This window comes from Peromyscus leucopus, chromosome 22, assembly GCF_004664715.2.
Source record: "Peromyscus leucopus breed LL Stock chromosome 22, UCI_PerLeu_2.1, whole genome shotgun sequence".
Lineage (NCBI taxonomy): Eukaryota > Metazoa > Chordata > Mammalia > Rodentia > Cricetidae > Peromyscus > Peromyscus leucopus.
The window spans coordinates 33232961-33254829 of record NC_051081.1 but is presented as its reverse complement, the minus strand read 5'-3'; the positions used below and the strand labels follow the sequence as shown (position 1 = coordinate 33254829).

The 21869-nt window shown below is 47.6% G+C and overlaps 1 protein-coding gene and 1 long non-coding RNA gene across 2 annotated transcripts in view; one reads left to right on the top strand and one right to left on the bottom strand.

Annotated features, from left to right (window-relative positions):
• The window catches only part of LOC119086452 (ALK tyrosine kinase receptor-like), a 400966-nt gene that overhangs the window by 19572 nt on the left and 359525 nt on the right, over positions 1-21869 (bottom strand). The gene's annotated exons all lie outside the window — the stretch shown is intronic.
• Positions 4391-16056, top strand: LOC119086463. The gene is made up of 6 exons (XR_005089743.1): positions 4391-5101; positions 5631-5716; positions 10004-10176; positions 11794-11917; positions 14282-14537; positions 15330-16056. It is a non-coding gene; the product is annotated as an uncharacterized LOC119086463 (long non-coding RNA).

The window sequence follows — 21869 nt, the reverse complement described above, 5'->3', positions numbered from 1 at the left end:
ATGGATTTGCTATCATTAGTGCCAACTTGATTAATGCCCACCATTGTCGATGGCTCTCCCTTGAAGCCTTCTGCTAAGCTGCTCACCCAGCAAGATGGCCTCACATTGGCATTTCCTGTCCCAGCCATCCATCATTTGCATCTTGGAACATCTCTTCTGAAACAGCATGGCACATTTGTTTGTCTATTTATCTTCTCAGTGGATGCTGCAGAAATTAGTTTAGATTTGCATCAGCAACACGTGTGGTCCAGGTCAAGTTCCGTGAATCGCTGTTCTACACTGTGGGTGACTTATTGGGTTCACTCGATGGGAATGAATCCTCCCCTGACTGCATTTGAAACAGAAGCGCGCGCGCGCACGCGCGCACAGACACACACACACACACACACACACACACACACACACACACACACACACTCCCCCTCCTTCACTTGTGTCCTAGAGATCAGATGCTATGAAATCTACACAACTCTCTAACTCAAATTTCTTTTTTAAATGAGTGTCAAATTTTAGGGCTCTTAATTAATTTTTAATTAAGGGGATTTATGTGGCATTTCAAAAAGGCACACGTGTCTCAGTTTTCTGGCCATCTCCTAGCGGCTCGCTCTTGCCGAACTGATGGCACCCATTACAGGGGTGGGGACTGAGAGCTGCTTGGGTGAGAAGGGGGTCTTGCTCTTAAATCACATTGGAGATGATGTGTGGACGAGCTTTTAATATAGAGGATTTGCGAGAAGGCCTGGGCTAGAGCTGGAGTCCAGGGCTGGGCTTGGCTCCTACCTGCCTGGTAGAAACTAAATATTTCCCAGGGACAGGAGAGCCAGGTGCTTAGGGCTAAACAAGCCAAGAGACATGAAAATGAATGGTGACATGATGAGGATGGAGTCAAATCATGTGTACAGGCCAACAGGCACAGCTACCTTGCTGACTTTAATGGGGGGTGTTGGAAAGCTTGTGAACTGTGTAAATTAAGGTTGGCAGAAACCAGTCCTTCTGAAGGCTTTGAGCCTCATAAATTCTAGTGTGGACAACCTCATTAAGGACCTGGCATCTTGGTTCCTACGCTAAAGGAGAGGCCCAGTCACAGGTGGCTGCCTGTGGGCTGGGAGAGAAAGCACTCTTCTACAGAGTAGGAGAGCTAGACGGAAGCCTCCCAGTGTCTCCAGGTCTCTGAGACCACAGATAAGTCCTTTGGATCTTGGTTGGAGCTTCCCAGCTCTAACACTCTCTCAAGCCAGGCAACTCCAGGGACGAGGGCTATTGTTCCTGTAGACCTTAGAATCACTTACAATCACACAGTGATGGAGCTTCTTTTGGGGTTCACTGAAGGCAGTCAGAAGAAGGATGTCTGGGAGAGGCCATGGACTAGCATGTTCCACAAGACTTTGGGTGCACCCAAATCAGAGGCCTTCTCACATTGGATAAATGATTCTCTAGTTTCTCCTCCTCTTAGGGCAAGCCTAAGCCCTGACTACCACCCATTGACCCCTGCTCTCACTGTGTTGAGTTCCTCCATGTCCAGGAGTTTCTTTAGAACCCAGACTACATTCCTGTAAGGACTCTAGCAGGCCCAAGACTTAATTCTGTTTAGTTTGTGTTGGTAAGATCCCTTAAGGAGCAGAGGAAATGATTTTCAGGTTCCAGACCTCTTCTAGTTAGTGGGATGAATACAAACTCAACTCACAGGTTTCCCTCAGGAAAGTCTAATGTACAGGTTTCTGTGAAGGTCATATGTCTATAGACCAATAAATAAAACAGTGTGGGTTCTTATTCTGAGCTAACTGTAGATGCATGGAGTTTAGAGAATTAGTCATCAAGTGTGGTTGGTTGGGCAGGACCAGTTCTCAGGGACTGGAGGAAGCTTTGGGCATCCTTCACATCACATGGTAGAGTTGAGGCTCAACAGAGCTGGGTCCTTAGAGCAAAAGTAATGATGGGAACAAACCCAAGGTAATTTCCAGCACAAATAATAGTTATGAAAAAAATCACACTCGCGATGATGAATTCTCAGCTCTATCTGCCTCTGGAGTCACCTCAGAGTCAGATTTCGCTTTCTGAAGCCCGCTTCTTCAAGGCCCAATCTCGCCACAGTCTCTGCTACATGTACCCGGAATTCCAGGCTCCACTTCCACGTGTCTCTTTGAGTCTGACTGGGTATCAAGATTAGTGGCTTCTTATCGTGGTTCTGTGACCTGTTTTGACTGTCTAGAACTGCTCAGTGTGAACAATTATTCCCACCTCAGATGCCACTTGCTCCATCCCCTTGCTCATTCTTCTCCCTGAAGAACGTGTCTCCATCTAGGCATGTTTCTCCTTCTAGGTGGGAGGGTTTGGCTTACCCACAGTACCTCCTGGAGAGTGCCTGACATGTCCTAAGTACTAGTGATTTGGTGTCAAGGGAGGGTAAGCTAGATCAGCAAGTTCAGGCAGAAGAATGCCATAAGGAGGGGTTTCCTTGACTCTTGTTGGGAGTTTCTCATTCCTTTGAGTTACACCCAAGGGAAAGTTCTGTTCTCATTCTTCTCTCTCCTTGCCATCCAGTTCAGTGCTTGGTTTCCTAGAGGACAGTTTTTAGAATTTTTCCATAAGCCTGGAACTGGGTGAGAGCAGTGAGGAGAGACTTAGAGACCTAGTTTGAGACTGTGGCATGGGGATATGGGAGCTGGTATTGAATGGCGAGAGAGGACCAGCCAAGGAAAATGGCTGTCGAGGAGCCAGGGTAGAAAGGATGTCACGATCTAGAAACAGAGAAAATGCCATTACGGTCCAGAATGGTCACAGAGGGTCACCAGAGCTGTGTGTAGGAGAAGAGAGAGGCATAGTGAGACAGGAACCTGAAAACTGGGGATATAGGGGTGTGAATTTTATGTAAGAAGTTTAAACAGCAGACTTCAAAATCAAGAACTTCGGGAAGTCATTTTAAAAATTGTAATTAATTTTCATTTGTGTGTGTGTGTGTGTGTGTGTGTGTGTGTGTGTGTGTGTGTGTGGTCTGTCTGTCTGTCTGTCTGTCTGTATATGCACCATGTGCACCCAGGTTTGTAGAGGCCAGAAGAGGGCGTTGGATCCCCTGGCACCAGAGATGTGGATGTTGGGAAACAGACCTGCGTCCTCTACAAGAGCAGCGAGTGTTCTTAACTGCTGAGCCATCTCGCCAGGCCAGCTGGGAAGTCTTAATAAAGTTCATTCTGACTGATTTGGAGAGATTGAGCCGGAGAGTGAATGGAAGTGTGAAAAGCCAGCTGGGCAGCTGCCTCGGTGCCTGGCCACGCAAGTCATGAAGACGGCTCGGGTGAGGTTGATGATGAGAGAGCTGAAGAGGCATGGGTGGACATGAGTGACATGCTGGAGGTGCCCTCGACAGGACTGGTGCTTGGAGGTGGGGGTGAGGAAGATGGCAGCATGAGAGAGGATGGTATTAGGCTGAAGACAGTGATGCCAGCTGACAAGGAAGGCCCCCCGAGGCCCTGTTTCAAATCCCTTCTCCCTGTGACTTTCCTGAGACCCACAGACATTCCTGAAGGCCATCAGAAGGCAGAACGGGCTTCATTTTCCACGGCTGAGCTCTCTGAAGAAATTAAAAATGTCTTATTCCTTCGCAGCCTCCAATAGCCCCTTCATTTTGTTACATAGTCTTTTTTTTCCCCGAGCTTTCCCTAGTTGACATTTATCTTCATTGCTTTTTCTGAAAAGACACACCGATAATTTTATTTTTAATATTATAAATGACCTCAGTGAACACTTCACCATTAATCTCCCTGAAACGTGGTGATATTTAACTCTTCTGCGCCCCAGCGCCCCATAAAATACGTCATTTTCTTCTCTTGTTTGCTTGGTAAACAATGAGCAATTCCAAAGTTGGACTTTGGAGAATTGATACTAATCACAAATAAATTATAGCTACAAGTGAGATCGCTGCAGGGACCGGGTTTCAGACTATGTAGTAGAGAAGCCTGCTTGGGATGGGAGAGGGATCATTCAGACGAAGGAATAAAGACAGTAGCACCTGGCCATGGGTGGCGGTCCCCGGGCACCTCCAGTTAGGAAATGGATGGACTCAGCCCTCTTGAAGCTAGAAGGAAGGTTATCACACCTCCAATGGCTCCATCTATGTTAGCCATGGCAGAAGGGGTGGCTGCTGGCTGAAGGATAGGAAGGCCATTGGATGTTGATCATTGGATGTTGACCAGTCATGCTAACCATAGCCACACCCTCACCAAGTGCTGAGTGCACATATAATGTTCTAGATCCATATGAAAAGTGCTCTCTCTACCTCTATCTATCTATATCTGTACCTCCCTACCTTTATCTACCTATATCATCTATATCTGTACCTAACTAATTTTATTTAGACCTTATAGAAAATATATGAAATATTTATCTCCTGTCGTTTTATTTTTATTACTTTTCGACAAGGTCTTGCTATTAAAGCCCACAATTCCACTGTCCCCATCTCCGGAGGGCTAGGATTACAGATGTACACTCTACAGTATCCGGTTATTATCTGCTTTTACTGAGGTGAAAACTGGCCTCCAAAGAAGGATTTGTGAGGTCATTTTCAAGGTCACAGCAAATTGGCAGTTTTAGGGTTTTATGTCTGCCTCACTGGGAAGCCCAAGATCTTAACCAACTTTCTAGATGAACCAGAGTAGGAAAGGCCATTGTAGCAGGCACAGGCATACACAGAGTGGACGGTGGACTTCCAGCCAGTAGACTGTCACAGAGCATGCATATGACAGGCTAAGAGTAGAAAGCCCTCAAGGTGGTGAATAGTTGTAATCCCAGAACTTAGGAGTCAGAGGCAGGGGGACCATGTGCTTGAAACAGCTTGAGCTATCTAACAACACTGTCTCAAAACAACCAGTGACAACAAAACAATAACAAAACAACAACAAACGAACAACAACAAAAACCCAAACAAATAAAAAGCTAACCAGACTGGTGAAAGAGAGACCCAGGCAAGCAAGCTGGTAGTTTTCGTGAGTCCTTGAAAGGGGTAGGCTAGAGCGTGAGGCTATGGGATTCTAGAACAGGATTCTAGAACAGTCCAACGAGAATGTTTTTAGAGAATCCATAGCTACTAAGATGAAGCCCAGGCACAGTGAGTAAAAGAGGGATTGGAATACTAGATTTCACGGATGTTGGTTCCCCTCCCCCCACTCAGCCACACAAAAATTTCATCACTATCAGAGGTTGTTGTGGGGCAGGATGTACTAGTTTCTTTTCTCATTACTGTGACAAAACACCTATCAGCCTCAGGGAGAAGGCACTGATTTTGGCCCAGAGATTCTGAGGGTACATTCCCTCGTGGATGGATTGTATAGGAACTGGAGGCCACGTGTGGAACATTGGGAGACTGAGGCAGCGGTCCCTCATACCGCGTGGGCCAGGGATCAGGGAACTCAGCTTGTAACTGGAAATGGAGATGGCCTTCAAGGCCACTCAGCTTCCTCTGCTAGCTAAGCTACATGCTCTATAGTTTCCCCAAAGAGCCACCAGCTGAGCGCCCAAAGTCTGCACCTGTGGGGGAACATTCTGGATTAAATAGTAACAGGGTCAAATGAGACGATTATGAACAAGCGCTTTGGAAACCACCTCGTTGGCAGTGAATGGCTGCATTTTATTTGTAGTACAAGCCACCTGAGATTCATACAACAAATTCACGGCGACCAGAGATCCTGCTCCCTCGTCTCTCCCAAGACCTGTTAACTTCCAGGTAGGAGCTTTCCCTGAGATTTTTTTTTTATCTCAAACCTTTGCCTTATCCCACATTAGACTCACTTTTCACTCTTCTCTATGCTGCTCCTCCTTGCTGCCTGTTTCAGGCAATATCCTCTTTCTTTATTAGCTTGGTTTAGGTCTTTCTCTCCAGTTAGCATTCAAGGGATGGAGAGAGTCCTTACTGGATTTCCGGTACTGAATACCCAGAGCCTAGACTACTGTCTGATAGACTGTGGAAGTGTGATAAATGTTTGTTGAAAGCGTAAGTGGACACCGCTGTTTTTAAGAAATACTTTGTGCTACAGGCTCGGAAGGAATTTGTGCCTCGTTCACAGTTTAGAGCAGATAGTTCAGGGGAAAGGCATTTTGCGGATGAAGACTTCGACGGCACCCCAATTCCCGTGACTATGTGTGGGGAAGCTGGGGTTTGTCTATATGGAATGCAGACCAAGCAGAGGTGCCTTGCACTGTGTGCAACCTTTAAAAAGACCGTACTTGGAACTATTAACTCCCCGCAGGAAGACAGCTGCACACTTACACCTTGTAGATCTGGGGGACTGATAAGGCGGCAGCAGGCAAGCTGTTGTGTGCCGCGTCGCACACAGAGTGAAGCAGATGACTAATTTATAGTAAAGCATCAAGGGTCTGGGAGGCAGCCAGAAAGAGCTCCTTCCAGACACAAAACATGCCGGTGGCCCCTGGTCTAGCAGTGGGGAGTAGAGAGGTCATCCTTCCAGCCTTGTGGCACAAGGGCTTCTCAGAGGACAGGAGAGGAACTTTGGTTCTCTTTAGTTTGATTTACACAGTCCAGAGTGTGGGAAAAAGGGGTTGAGCCTCCTGCAAGGAGGCAAGGTGGTCTACATTGGTTAGAAGTCCAGAATTTCCTCGCATGTTTTAGTTTGTAAACATGCTTTACAAGAGTCATAGGTTAGAGTTGAACCCTAGAAGTACAAAACAGGGAGAAACGTTATGAAGAAGAGGAGGGGTGATAGACAGGGAGGAGGGGATAATGATGATGGCGGCGATGAAGAAATAGTCCATGAGTGCCTACTATGTATGCATTGGTCACTTGATGCCTTCAGGGACATAGAAGAAATGTGCAAAAAGATCACTGATGTAGGATGGGAACTGTCAACGTAATGGAAAATGGCTGGGGTTAGTGAGCAAACGAAATCTATATGCATTATTGATAGGACTGTAAAACCCAAGTGCAGTGGAGAACAGGATAGAGAGTCCTCTACCAAAACACAAAACCAGAATTACTTCATGACCTAACTTTGTAGCAGCCAAATACCTGCCTGGATGCCCTGGAGCACACACCTGCATCTTGTTGGTGACGGTGGGCCCCAGCTTTCAGAGAAGGCTGCATCTGTGCTGGTTTGCCCCTTGTGGCTCTCTGTTACTGCACTTGGGACACCAGAGGGGAGTCAGCAGGCGCCAGAGAGGGCCGGCTCAGGTCACAGATGTCATGTGATTTTTGTATTCTGATCCGGAACAAGCAGCAGCAGAGCCTCCCTCAGCCATTGCCAAGAGCTGCCTGAAACAGCCTCCCTGCCTTTTGTAGATCTCAGGTCAAGGATAAGTTCTACCAGGGTTGATGACCAGGGAACCATCTAAGACATTTTCAGGGCGTGATCTGCTATCCCGGGATGCCTTAGGTCAAAAGTAGATTGCTCTGGGCTAGGGATGTAGTTCAGTTGGTACAGCCTGTGCCTAGCATGCACAAAGTCTGAGGTTCGATCCCCAGTACTGTATCAGCTAGGTATGGTGCCACATGCCTATAGTCTTAGCTCTCAGGAGGTACAGGCAGGAGGAGCACGATTTAAAGGTTGTAGCCAGATACATAGTGAGTTTGAGGCTAGCCTGGGCTAAATGGAACCATTTCTTAAAAAAAAAAAAGTCAGTTTTGCAAAGCAAGTCCTCTTGAGCAGATGCTTGGGAACAGAGCTGGACTCAGGGCATCTCAGCCAAGCATCCTATCCCCTGCCTTGGTCATGTTGAAGCCCGAAGGCCTCCTGCCACCCGATGGGAGGGATGGGAGGGTAGGCTGGGTGGGTAGTGGACGAGTTCAGTGCACAGTCTGGGATTGGAGACCTCTATGACTTGTCATAGAGAGGAACTGGATATGAAAGCCACCTGTCAGAATAACCAGGGAGGGCAGGAGGCGTGGGCATCGCTGCATCCTTATAGTGAGTGGGCTTCCTTCAGATGTCATAGATTTCTTTGGTCATGTTGACAAGGCTACTTCTCTTCAATGACAATGTGAAAGCTCAAGGTTTTGGAGGTAAAAACTTAATTATTTCTGTATCTTATAAAAAAAAGATTTGAGGAGTTGAGTGTGGTGGCATATATCTATAGTTCTATCTCTTGGAAGGCTGAAGAAGACAGGCCATTGTGAATTTGAGGCCAATCTGAACTACATAGTAAGTTGAAGACCAGCCTGAGTTGCATAGTGAATTTCCATCTAAAACCAAAAACCAAAACCACAAACAAGCAACCCCAAAGGGGACCTGCAATCACTACTTATGGTGTAACCCCGGGAATAAGTAAATCAGGGTGAGAGAAGAATGATATTACAGTCCTAAGATTTCTACACAATAACTAGAATATGTATGCTTTGTGCTTTCTAGTGGCCAGAACAAAAAGGGAAAAATATCAATTATAAGGTTTAAAGTGCCCATAGTAAATCTGATTTCTGACACTGGACACTGATAAGAAGCTTTGAGTGTTCACACATGTACCATTGGCAACACTTCACCTACCTCTATAAAAGCAACAAAACAGCATGTCTAGCCATGTGTGCATGTATTATGTATGTATGTATGAATGAGTGCATGTGTGTATGCAGATGCATGCACAAATGCTTGTGTGAAGTATGACTGCATGCATGTATGTATATACATATGCATCTATGTATGTATGTGCTGCAATGTATGATGGGGGTATGTCCTGATAAACCCACCAGGAATTGAACATGTCTGTGGTGGTTTGAATAAGAACAGTCCCCGAAGGCTCATATATTTGAATGCTTAGTTAGCAGGGAGCGACACTATTTGAGAAGGATTAGGAGGTGTGGCTTTGTTGGAGGAAGTGTACCACTGAGGGTGGGGCTTTAAGGTTTCAGATGCTCACACCCGGCCCAGTGTTGCTCTCTGCATGTGCATCAGGATGTAGCTTTCAGCTCCTTCCCCAGCACCACGCCTGCCTGCTGCCATGCTCCCCGCCATGATGACAATGGACTAGACATCTGAGACTGTAAGCGAGTCCACAATTAAATGCTCTCTTTTTTTTTATAAGAATTGCCTTGGTCATAGTATCTCTTCACAACAATAGAACAGTGACTGAGACAATGTTGTCAACACTGCATCGGATGTACCCAACCTACTGAACACTACAGATTCCAGCACGGTGCACTGGGTACTGGGGGTTCTCCATGGTTGGTGTGGCTGACTGGGAGCTATGGCTTACTGGCCAGCCCCACAAGAGAATATCATACCATGGACCAGTAACCCACAAAAAGGACAAAATCCAAAATACAAAGTATGGTTCCCACTGAATGCCATCTCATTTTTGCACATTTGTAGGGCTGAACAGTCATGAAGCGTTATTAGCTGGGGGCCATCTGTGCTGCTGGTGAGAATGTGAAGCCACATAGCTTTTCTAACGAAGGCCGGGAACACATTTGAAGAACTTTGCAAACTTATTCAGACTGTTAGATGTCAGAGTTCAGCAGCTAGGAGGTGACCTTTGAGGAAACAGAATGATACAGATATTTGGACCCAAAGTTACTCATCATGGATCAGAGTACCAAGGAAATAAAAACAAAGTCTCAAGAAGGCCAATGATAGTGAGGTGGTCATTAGAGCCGGCACATCTGTATCAAACACACGGAGAAAAATTCGCGACCCATTCACGGAAAAATAAACCTAAATCCAAAGCAAAACAGACACTAAGTGAAAAACCAACATTCCCATATGCAAGACTGTCAGAAAAGCATGTCAAAACCCATTTTTATATACCATGAAAAACTGGAAAGAATATATTAAATTGTTAAGCCCAGTGACGGCTAAGCTAGGGGCTGATGAATGTGTCGAATTTTCCTTCTTATCCTTTCCGGATTTATGGGCTCTATAACGAGAATTACAACTTTTTGTAACCTGAAAAAGTGAAGTTAGACTACTCAAAAGGCAGGGGGAAAGCTGATTTGTCTCCCGTCTCTTTTCCTAGACGGAAGTTTACATTCTAAAGACATCAGGCTCTCACTCCATGTTGTTATTTACAGAAGTCTTCAAAGCCCTTTTGGGTCCAGTTTCTCGCTATCTACCCAATGGGCAGACAGGATGAGGACTTCAGAAGAAAGTCATGAGGGAAGGCATCGTTTGGGTGGAGTCTTCTACAAATTGACACCCTATTCATACCTCTGATCCACTGCTGAGAGCATCCTGCAGAACCAAGGTTGGTGTGAGTGAGGTCACCCGAAGGGTGGATCTCACCTGGGGGTGGGTCCACTGTGTGGTTAGCACTTATCAGAGCCACCACACATCCCTGAACAATCACAGAGCAGGGACGAGTGAGCGCTCTAAATCACGGCATAGATGGGTACTTCTGACAGCCACAAATTGCTACTTCATACCACAGTGGACCTCCACATCTGATTTCCATTGACAGCTAAATTAACAAATCAAACTAAACACCAGTATGTTTTCTACCCTGTCTTATGCCAGATTTAATGTGTTCCAGGCACAGTGCAGTGTGGGTGAGTTTCGATTTACGGGCTCAGGGGTAAACTGTCAACTGTCCACAGCATTCCTTTCACTGGGTGAACCAGGAAGCAATTTCTGTGCCCATCTGTCAGAGCTCTGAACTGGGAAGAAACAATAGGACGATTGACCTCCACAGGCCGTCCCCAAGAGCTGGTCACTCACTAGGCAATATGACTCCTGGCTCTTTGTTCCGATCAGTGGGACCATTTCACTCCTAATTTCTTGCCCTGATGGTCTTCATCTGCTCGCCTGACCTCACTTGTCTTCCTTGAGAAGCAACGACTTGGGATAATAAAGATCTTCATTTGTACAGCGCTCTCCAGAATCCGAGGTTCAACAACACAAATGCTTTCATTTAATCCTGACAATAACTCTGAAGCATGGAACTGCCAAGGTCATTTCACAGAGAAGGAAGCCCAGCCCAAGGTCAGATTTGTGATGAAGGACAGTGGGAAGTAGGATCCGTGTCCACACTGCCAGTCCAACGCTCTTTCTAGAACATTCTAAGGGTGGAGTCTTTGACTCTGTTTAAGATGAGGGGCCATGCCCACATCCTTAATTTCTTGTAGTATCTCTATGCTTAGAATTTGTTTGATCCCTGGGTGGAAAAGATTCTGACCAGCAGTGTAAGTCCCAGCCAGATGTGCCCACCCCTTCCCCTTCTGAATCCTTAAAGCAATGGACTCAGGTTCTGCAGCTCTGCATAAGTGGAGTTCTACAAGTTTTCTCTTTGGTCTGCTAATTTCCTTAGCATGATTGACAGTCACCCATCTTCTGCCTTCTGATGGGTTGATAACTTGGGGAAGGTGGGACCTGTGATGCTCGCAGCCAAGTTACAGGTTCACACACACATACACACTCTCCATACTCCACTTGAAAATAGCTGTCCTTAGACTTGTCATCAGAGACATGGAGGGGATCCTCCACAGCTCACTGAGTTTTGAAGAAACCCCCCCCCCCACCAGAATGTCCAGAATTCCCTGGGTTGAGGTCCCTGGACTATCACAGTGCAGTGACAATGAGCGTGATGACACAAATCTCCAGTACTCGGCACAGCATGGGTAATAGTAAGATCCAGACCCCATGGACCACCAGACTTCAGGGTTCTGACTGGCCATTCTTTTCACCTCCCTCACAGCCTGTCCCACCAGTACTGCTACTTTCCTGGTAGTTCCTATTTACCTCCCCCATCTTCCATCTCAAGCTCCGATCTGGATATGATTGATCCCTGTTCACGTTGACCAGCACTATGAATCACTCCACATCCTTCCCACCCACAGCTTGGTAACAATTGTATTCCTCCATCCAGGCTCTACTGATGTCACTCTGAGGAAGTCCCAATTCAAAGTGACAGCGTTCTTCTCCATGCTGCATAGGGCTACAGGGAAAAATGAGACCCAGCTTGGTCTCTGATCCCGAGGTTCTCAAATCAGGTACATCATGATGCCGAGGGGTGCTGGACTAGACTGAACTCAGCGGCTTGCCTCTAACCACACTGTAATTATTAACTTGCCTGGAGCTATCCATCAAGAACAGATCTCCTTGCTCAGCAATGAGGGGGTAGGGGCATTCTAGGAGCAATTGGGGAGACCACCTAAGGGAACCGCTTGGTTTGCCTAGGGTAGGGTGTGAGTGGGGAGAAAGCAATGGGGCTGATGTTCTGAGCCACTTGTGGGGTCAGCCTGAAGCTGAAACCTGGATACTGTACTTAGAGGGAAGAATGGAGATTTAGATCCAAACCTGAGACCTTTGAACAAAGCATTTGGGAAACTCATTTCCTTTATTGCTTATTGATTTTTAAGAGAATCTGATACGTGGTCCCATCTTCTCCTAAGATGCATGGGCTACTTGGGCAGAGAGGTGGGAGGATGGGGAGGTAACAGGCGAGTGACTTGAGTCTGTGCAGCCTCTCAGGCTCTAGTCTGGAACTAACGACTCCTCAGTAAGTGTGCCGCCACAGGGGTAGCCCTCCACTTCTGCCTTCTGTGAGCCCTGGCTACTCTTTGCTCTCGTATTTGGGTTTCCACACTTCAACGTACATCAAAGCCATGCTTCTTAAATGCCTACAATTTCTAATCCAGTCAATCATTTGCATTCCTAAGTATGCAAATTCTGACGGTGCAGGCCTTGCACCCTGAGAACTTTTACTGCCTGGATTTTGCTCTGAGGGATGGCCCCCGGGGTACGTCATGTTTCCTCACAGCCTTCCCCGTGGACTTGAAGCGGGCTGATGGACTGATCCCCAAGGAGAAAGGAAAGTCTGAGGGTGGTAGAGTTGCTTTCCTTTTCAGAGGAAACATGGTCTCAGAGCCAGGCTGGAGAAGAGTCAAAGTGAGAGATCCTGCCCCCATGCCACGGAGTCCAAATGTTTCCATTTCTCAGAAGCTGACTTGGCACACTCCACCCAGCCAGATGGTCCCTCAGGGTGGTCCATCTGGGTCTGCTTATGAAAATGAATGAACTGTGTCTGTAAAATGCTGGCATCTCTCTAGAGAGGGCATCTTCCCACAATTACTGTAATAATAAATGCACTCTGTTCATATGCTGTGCTCGGCATCCTCTTGGCACCCACGGGCCTTAGCTCATGGTGACTCTGCACCAAATTGGACCAGCAGGTCAGTTGAAAGCAAGGTTACAAGGTGGCCATATGTCAGTAATACAGTTTATAGTTTAAAAGTGGAGGCCCTGAGATAATAGTTTACAAAGTCAGCTTGGCCATCTCAGTTACCCGATGAGTCACAGAACTGTGACAGGGCAGTGGCACTTTATAGGGGAGTCACGGCACCAAAGGCTTGCATGGCACATGTCATAGCTTCTGAAGCACTCTGACACATAGGAAATTCTATCTTTGCAACAGTTCTGTGAAACCATGAATATCAATCTGGTGAGAGCGTGGGTTCTTTTCCTGACCTTGTAGAGGAAGGAGGTAGAACTGGAGATCCCTCCTTCTACTGTTTATAATGTCCTCTGTCAGCACAGACCCTTAACTCAACACTTTCATGTGAGCAGCATTTCCCGAGGATTCCCCCGTGACAGGGACAAGAATTCCACCAGGACTCCTCTGTGGCCTTGAATACAGGCCTTCCTGAACCCCACTCTGGGCTCCATGGCCATTTCTTTGTAGGCTCTGGCAGGTGGTTTATCTTTTGTCAGCCTTAGTTATTCACATGTATAATGAAATAGTAAGAGACCCTTCTTCAGAAGTCCCGCAGAAGAGCCAATGAGCCTATGTCTCAAACTCTTGGTGCCTGACAAAGAGAGGTTTTACAGCCACTGTTGAAATGGGCCATGGGGCTGCCATCTCCACAGCAGAGTCAGCCCATCTTCTCGGGGCCTTGCTGGGCTCTAATTACCAAGACACAGTGGTATTCTGGGCCTGCCATGCAGCTTTCCTGTTTGTTCTTGACCCTGGTCTGGCTTGAGTTCTTGACAATGGGCTTCAGCCTGGGTTCTGGCCTCTGTCTGCTTGTGGCCTCATCCAGGGAATGTCATTTCAAACTTCTTGTTTGGGATTGATGTCTTCCAGGTTGAGATTCATGGGGCCACATGGGCTTAAGAGTCCATTATGAATCACAGTGGGGACATCAGAGTGTATTATACTAAGGCAATTGACACAGCATCTTTCAGGGTAGGGGGCAGTGACTCAGGGGAGGAGTTTGTTTAGACATCAATCAACTTCACATCCAGGAAGCAGAACTACTCTGCACCTAGGCTGTTTCAAACTCTCTGTACAAAAAAAAAAAAAAAAAGAAGGGCAGCCTGTCCTTGGCTAGTGACCTCTTTCATTATAATTTCAGCTCCTGGGAAGCATCTTGCATGTGGAAGACAGGTAACAGTTGACCAAGAGGTGGCATATCATCATGGAGATGTCTAAGACACCGGTTTCCAGACTCAGCACAGAAGATGTACTACACTAAGAGAATTCTGTGCAGTGTTCACATTGTGACTTACAGGAAGGCTCCACGCTGCCTAAGGAGAACCAGCATCAGCAGGGTCCCTGTCACTATGGCTACAAAGAAGCGTGGGGCCTGCCTGTCTGGGAGGTTTGATGAGGTGAGCTAGGAGCATTGCCTGCTCGGAGTGGAGGGAGCTGTCTAGAGTCCTGGAGAGCAATTCGTAATCCTCAAGAGTATTTCTAGCTGGCGTGGCTGATGAGCTGTTGATCTTCAGGCAAAGGCTTGGGCAACTGGCTTGGTCTTTCCATGTCTTGCTTATTCCTATCTGAAAACTGGGCATAAGCAGTCCTTATTCTGACAATCCTGCAGTGTTGTTGAGATCAGACTTATCTTGCTATATAACATCAGGGAATTCCGTGTGAGGTCTATAAGACCTGGGTGAAGTTGATGAAATAGAAGTCATAAAGGAAAACTCCCCCTGAACACGAAAAGAACTGTGCAGATGTGTGTGGCTACACTGTTTAATGCCACATGTCAGATGAGAACGGCCTCAGGGCGGCAGGCAGTTGTAGCTAGAGAGAGACTAGTGATCCTTTGGTGTTTCAATGGACCATTGGTTCTGGATGGGAGATGGGCAGACGCGGAGACCCTGGGAAATAGATCCTCCCATGGAATTTAATGTCTGAGTCAGCTGGCCCTTCAGAGGGGGCTGCTTGTGGCTCTGGTCTTGATGGCCTTTGCTTACCGGTCGGAAACTCTTTCAGCTTCTTCATGGTACCGTGTTTCTAGACATCACCCCTGGCCCTACTCCAGAATAAAGTCAGCAACAGGGGAGTACCAAGAATCCAGAGGGGGCTGCTGATATGCGACCTGCTAAGTGCCAGCCCCTGTGCAGGTCACTTTGGACACTCTGTCCTCCTGTCTCGGAGTAAATGTTATTGTTTTCCAGATAGACACATCCTGAGAGGCTTCTTCACACTTGGTCGAAGTGAACTTGCCATGCTGGTATCTCCTTGGTAAGCATTGGCTCTGGCGCTGGTTCTGGTGCTTCCTGAAGATGGGATTTTTGTGGCAGGAAGTACAGGAAGGATTCTGTCTCTCAGAGATTCATATCACTCCAGGGAAAATGGAAGCTTCTGAGAAGTCCTGCCCTGGGGATATTTGGCCAAAAACCAAAACCAAAACCAAAACCAAAACCAAGCAAAACACCCCAGTAGTTCCTATGCATATTTGAACATGATGGCTTTTCACCCCAACTGCGTTGGGAAATACTGAGTTACATCATACTTATTTTTTCCCTGGAGTCCTGGAGAGCAATTCATAATCCTCAAGAGTATTTCTAGCTGGCACGGCTGATGAGCTGTTGATCTCCAGGCAAAGGCTTGGGCAACTGGCTTGGTCTTTCCATGTCTTGCTTATTATTACTTGAGAACTGGGCATAAGTAATCCTTATTCTGACAACCCTGCAGTGTTGTTGAGATCAGACCTATCTTGCTATATAACACCAGGGAATTCCATGTGAGGTCTACAAGACCTGGGTGAAGTTGATGAAATAGAAGTCATAAAGGAAAACTCCCCATGAACACAAAAGGACTGTGCAGATGTGTGTGGCTACACTGTTTAATGGTGCATGTCAGATGGAATTATTAAAGACAGATAAAAATCCTATTTTCTCATTGGGGCTCTTATATTCTTTTGTGGGAGCTAAGAGATGTGACACCCAAGCAGAGCTGCGTGGAAACTTAGAGGAGAGACTCGCTCTCTCTGTCTCTCTCTCTGTCAGTGAATGAGTCAACCGGGATCACCTTGTAATGGCAGGGACAGTGCCAGGGCCTCTAGCCACAGCACCTGCGCTGGCTGTAGGTATTCCTGCCTCTCCGGGGTCACCTGTGCAGCTGGCCTTCTTGGCTTCTACCATGAACAGAGCCACAGGCAGCCAAATCCTAGCCTGGCCACAATCTAAGCCTGAGGTGGCCCCGCCTGAGGGGCTAACAAAAACAATCAGATTCTCAACAGGAGAAATCCGACCACATACATGGAGAGACTTGATTTATGGCGACAATTACAGCTGGGACGTCACGAGCTGAACTCAGGCTGGGGAAGTTCAGGGGGCAGATGTCATTTGGTTAGCTCAGTGGGGTTTGGCTTGGGATAGAGAGAGGCAGCTACTTAGATAGAGGATCCTAGTGGGTCAAAGGGCCAAAGAAGAGAACATCACTTCATTGGGAGAGGGGGTGAAAAGAAGAGCAGAATGTGGGCTGGAAGATGCAAGATTTTCTGCTGTGTCTTGGTATTCTAGACCAGTTAGATTTAGGCCAGAGGGAGTCCACTGCTCTGGCAGCATCCCGGCCTCTTCTGTCTGGCTCTCCTGAATGCATGAAGTGTGGTGTTACAGACAAGCCACATCTCGGTTCTGGTTCTAGGTGTGCCCCTTCCTGTGGGTTCTGCATTCCCATCCTCACTGCTCAACTGGAGAAGTAATGGCCAAGGGAAGATCAAGTGAGACACCAGGGTTGAAAGCCTTATTGTAAGCGGAACAGTTCATTACTGGTACCAGCCATAAAGATATAGCAAAGAGGGAAGCCATAAAAATACAGCAAAGAGATGTACTTAAGAGCTGGAAGAGGGGTCAGCTGTGCTTGGGGACACTAAAGGAGTCAGTGTCCAGCTGATGAGGACCATGTGGCCATGAAGAACATGTGCTGTGCGGCTTCCGCTCCAGGCTCCCTCCAGCCTGGTTCTCTTACATCACACCTACAATTCCACTTGCCCGTGGTCATGCTGAATACCGCCAAAGCAACGCATAGAGGATAGAAGCTCACAGTCCACGAGACTTTTTAAAGACTCAGCATTCAATTTCCTCACTCTGTAGATGGGAAAACTAAGGTCCAAAGGGATGATGGGATGGGATGTTGACTAATGGAGAGCCAGCAAATCAGATCCATCTACATAAAGTGATGAGCCCGGAACACCTCGGTTGTGATGGGAGAGGGAGGAGAAGCTGCTGGGTTGAGGCTCTGGGGATAGTGAGGAAGAGGAGGGTGTGTGAGAAGTGTCAACAGTCCAGTAGCACTGAAAGAAAGGAAGGAAGGAAAGAAGGAAGGAAGGAAGGAAGGAAGGAAGGAAGGAAGGAAGGAAGGAAGGAAGGAGAAATCTGGGAAGGGGGCAAAGAACAGCAGGGACCAGGGCGTGAGGGCATTGGTAGGGACCACTTATTTACCATCACAGTCGGCTCAGGGTTATCCCTGGCTGCATCACCCCTGAGGTAATCTACACTGTGCACCTTACCTTTGACATCATCAGTACCAAAGACAAGTAAGAGTTTATCTGACCATGTCTCATTTTGCTGACAAGACAACTGAGGCCCAGAGACAAAAAGAGATGTTAGCAATGGACTTGGGCCTAGGTCAATGTTGTCAGGGTTTTACCTCACTTCCCCCAACCCTCCATCCCTAATTCTTTCACCAAGTCTTACAGGTGCTCAGAGGTACTGCAGGGCCATTCCAGGGGAATGTTGGTGTCTCTCTCATCCATCAACCATTGACATCTTGTTTGTGTGTGTGTGTGTGTGTGTGTGTGTGTGTGTGTGTGTGTGTGTGTGTGTATTTACATTGCAATGACTCCAATTTTCAAGGAAGAGAGAAAATAAAAGGATTACATAGAAAACCCCTCTCTGGAATTGTTCAGCCCAAAGGACACAGAGCTTTGACAGTTTTGCTAAGCCCGAGTCTGGTGCCATGCATGTACAGCAAGTCTCCCATGCCTTGAGAGCAAAGAGCAGGGCATTTACAAGGTGGTGGCAGAGATCCAGCCTGCTCCTATTCGCCTGTCTACTGGGAGAGGTGTTTTGTCTATTACATACTTGTGTTGAGCTGTAAATGACCTGGAGGCGGTGTGTTGAGGTTTCAATATTTTCTAGTGGAGAAGGTCATGGTAGAGTGAGGGTGTAAAGGAAAACCTGTGTATTGCCGGCTTCCTATTAGGAAAAGCCAGATGAAATTGTCGCCACTGGACCATTTTGGTCCCATAAAAGAGCAATTTCATGTGAGTCAACCTAGTGCATTCCCACTCTGCACTGAATTCTTCAAAGGCACTCCAAAGGGAAACCCTGGTACTTCTTTTTGCCTGCTTCGGATATTGAAACCCAAACGGATGAAGGCTGATGTTTCCAATAAAGGAAAGCCATTTTGACTCCTTGCATAGAGGAGAACCTCAACCCTGACACTGGGCCATTTCTTTTCCTACCCTTGTATGCACGTATGACCTTCACAGTGGTCTCCTATGCCGGCCACTAGGGCTTTTTCAATTTGATTGCATTGAGAGCCATGAAGCTTGGAGTCAGGTCCTAGGGAAGGCAGTTGGTCCAGAGAGGTCTGTAGTAGTGTGTCCCCCCAATTCTGGGTCCTAAAGAGCCTGTCCCATTAGTCCTTCTGTATTCCATGCCCCTTTCTGGCTAGGGTCACAGGATGGCTCTTCTGTAGGCTGGCCAACAATGGCCTGTGATTTTTGTGGCTTAAGTCCTGGTTTGGGCCGATCTAGGTTTTTTTTTTCTTTAGTATTTGAAACCAAGACAGGGCTGGCCCAGTGTGAGAGCAGAACTGAAAGGTTGGGTAGATTTGGGGGCTCTTCTGGGCCAGAATCCAGCTGAGTCTAGAAGTTCATCTGTGAGTGGGGCAGGGGAACACAGCAGTAACCAATCAGAAGCTGGGACAAAGTGCATGGGAGACGACTTTTGTTCTCTAGCCTTGCTCCTCTGTGTCTCTGCCTTGGAGACAGAAGCTAAATGTGGCAGATTTCATTATACCTCACCCATCGGTCATCCCTGCTCTTCCTCCGAGGAGTGTGACCCCAAAATGACTTTGAAGTTTTCTGGTTCCCATTTCAGCCTATGAATACCTCATGATATACTCACTTTTATTCACGACGACGGGAGGAGATGCTTAGCACCCGCCCTACCAATGGACTGGTTTCTTAGGCCTCTCTGGTCAGCTTGTGGGTGTTGTGCCATTTCTCAGAGGACTAGAACTCAGCCTCTTCCATGTATGGAGACACCAGAGAGAGCAATCTTCCTGATCCCAGGAAAATCCTGAGAATAAGGGCAACCTGGTCCCCGACTGTTTAGAAGGAGAAACCAAGTCATACAGCGCTGGCCCAGAGCTGGCCCCTGGATTCCGATACCAATGCTGTTCCTATTGAAGCTCTTGGGATCTCCAGGGGGCTTTTTCCCCAAGTAACTGCCAAGTTCAGCCTGGTTCAGGCTCCCCACAATGCCCCTCCCACCCCAACACACAGGCCCACGGCTTATCCTTGATAAGTTTCTGCGATGCACAGCCTTACGCCACTATCCCATCGCTCAGCAGAGATGTGCTGCCCAATGGTCCCTAGCAGCAATTGAGTGGCTGCATGGGAAGGGAGGGCCTCCTAGTGCCAGGAGGCGCTTCTGCTGATTCAATCTCAGCTAATTAAGAGTCACTGAACTGTTAGACGCAGGGCCATTTGGATCAGCCATTAAAACCCACGACTCTGAGCCTCCCAAAGTCTTTTCCTGGTTGCTCCACTCCGTTCGTTCCCTTATGTGAGCCTGACATTGTGTAACTCCAAAGTCTGGGGTGTCCTGAGAAAGATCACCAAAGCCAGACCTGGGCAGGTGTCCAAGATCCTCTGGCTTCCATACCAGGTCCTTTGGGGTCTTAAGGCCAATGGTGGCCTGGAACCAACTGTGTTCATCTCTTCCCAGTTCCATGCTCAGTGACCTCATGGTGCCATCTCCTAATTGGTCACCATGGGAGCATTTATACAATGGAAATTGGCAAATGGTGAAATCAAGGATTCCACCCTCTTGCCATCCTGAAGAGGCACTTGTTAAACATTTGCCAGCCCAGCACTGCCAAGGCCTCTGCAGGAGCCACAGAAGCCTCCACGAGGCCTGCTGGTGGAGGCTGAAAGGCGGGGACCACAGTCTACCTCCCTCTTCTCCCCACCCTGTGGCAACCTGGGTAGCCCTGCGTTTATCCCACAGAACTACAGCAGTTTATTGAGCATGAAACACAGGCAGGTCCCATGCAGAGGCTTTAAGTATTAAATCCTTTCAGGTCAGTATAGCCACAAGAACAGAGAGTACCACTGACTGCCTCTTCACAGAGAAGGGAACTCATAGAGGTCATGTCCCTCGTCCCGCATCCCACAGTTGGTGAGGGTGGTATCAGGATTTGAATTCAAGCAGTGTGACTCGTAACCCACACTCCTGATCTCTACACGGCCCCGCTTCCTGAGAATAGATTGACTTCGTAAAATGAAAGAGAAAATTCCCACATCTCTGGAGTAGGCTTAGTAAACTTGCTTCCAGGCAAGCATGTGGACCTGAGTTTGGATCCTTGGCACTCATGTCAAAACCAGCTGTGGTGGCACGAATCTGTGATTGTCAGCAGGGACAGCAGGCCTAGCTGAACTGCTGCTGAGCTCTGGGTTCAGTGAAAAACTCTGTCACAGAGGGTAAAGGCAGAGAGCAATTGAGGAAGACAAGTAATGTTGACCTCTAGTCTACACACACACACACACACACACACACATACACACACCTGTGTGCATGTACCTGCATGCACAAGTACACACTCAGGAATGAATACACACATGTACAACACACACACACACACACACACACACACACACACACACACACACACACACATTTCCCCGACAGAGACTTCAGAAATGTAACACTGTCACTAAAGAGAGGGACCCGAGGGCCCCTGCCTTCTTGTTGACCCAGGCTCTGACACTTGGATAACCTGCCCACTTGGAGGTAACTCCGTTGCTAAGTGCCAAGTACCCTCTAGATCTTACAGACTTACCTGTCTCTTGCTTGATTCAGGGCTAGGAGACCAAGAAGACCCACTGGGGTGATGAAATCACTCAATCACATTGAAAATGATGTTTAAACGAATAAAGAAAATCAAGAGTGCCATCTGGGCCCTGAGCACAGCATGGGCCCTGCGCAGCTGCTGACCCTGTTTATTCCGGGCTGTCTTGGACAGAGAAGGACCTGAGTTTAGCTGAGGTCAATAAATGCTCCAGGTGCCTGGGTGTGAACTAAAACCTAACAGCAGAGAAGTCTTCCCCACTTACTCCAGGACTGTCTACATCTGAATTTCCTCCAAAGGCTCCCCGTCCCACTTGCTGGAATCCTGGTCCCACCAAACTTCTCAGTGTGAAGACCTTGAGCCTGCCTGTGGTGTTCACCTCTGCCTTCCCACGTGAGCTACAAGCTTCTGAATCCCAGTTGTTCGAATCTCTGAAACCAGGCCATCTAATTGCCATATGGGTTGCGGTAAGGGGACGGGCCGACACATTGCGCGTGCTGAGCATGAGGTCAGGTGGCTGGCTGACCAGGACTCCGTACTCGTCAGCAATGATTAATGGTGACCATGCGATGCTAGTTAGCTTTGAGCCTTTGCACTCTCCTTCCCACTTGCTTTCACTGTCCCTTGCT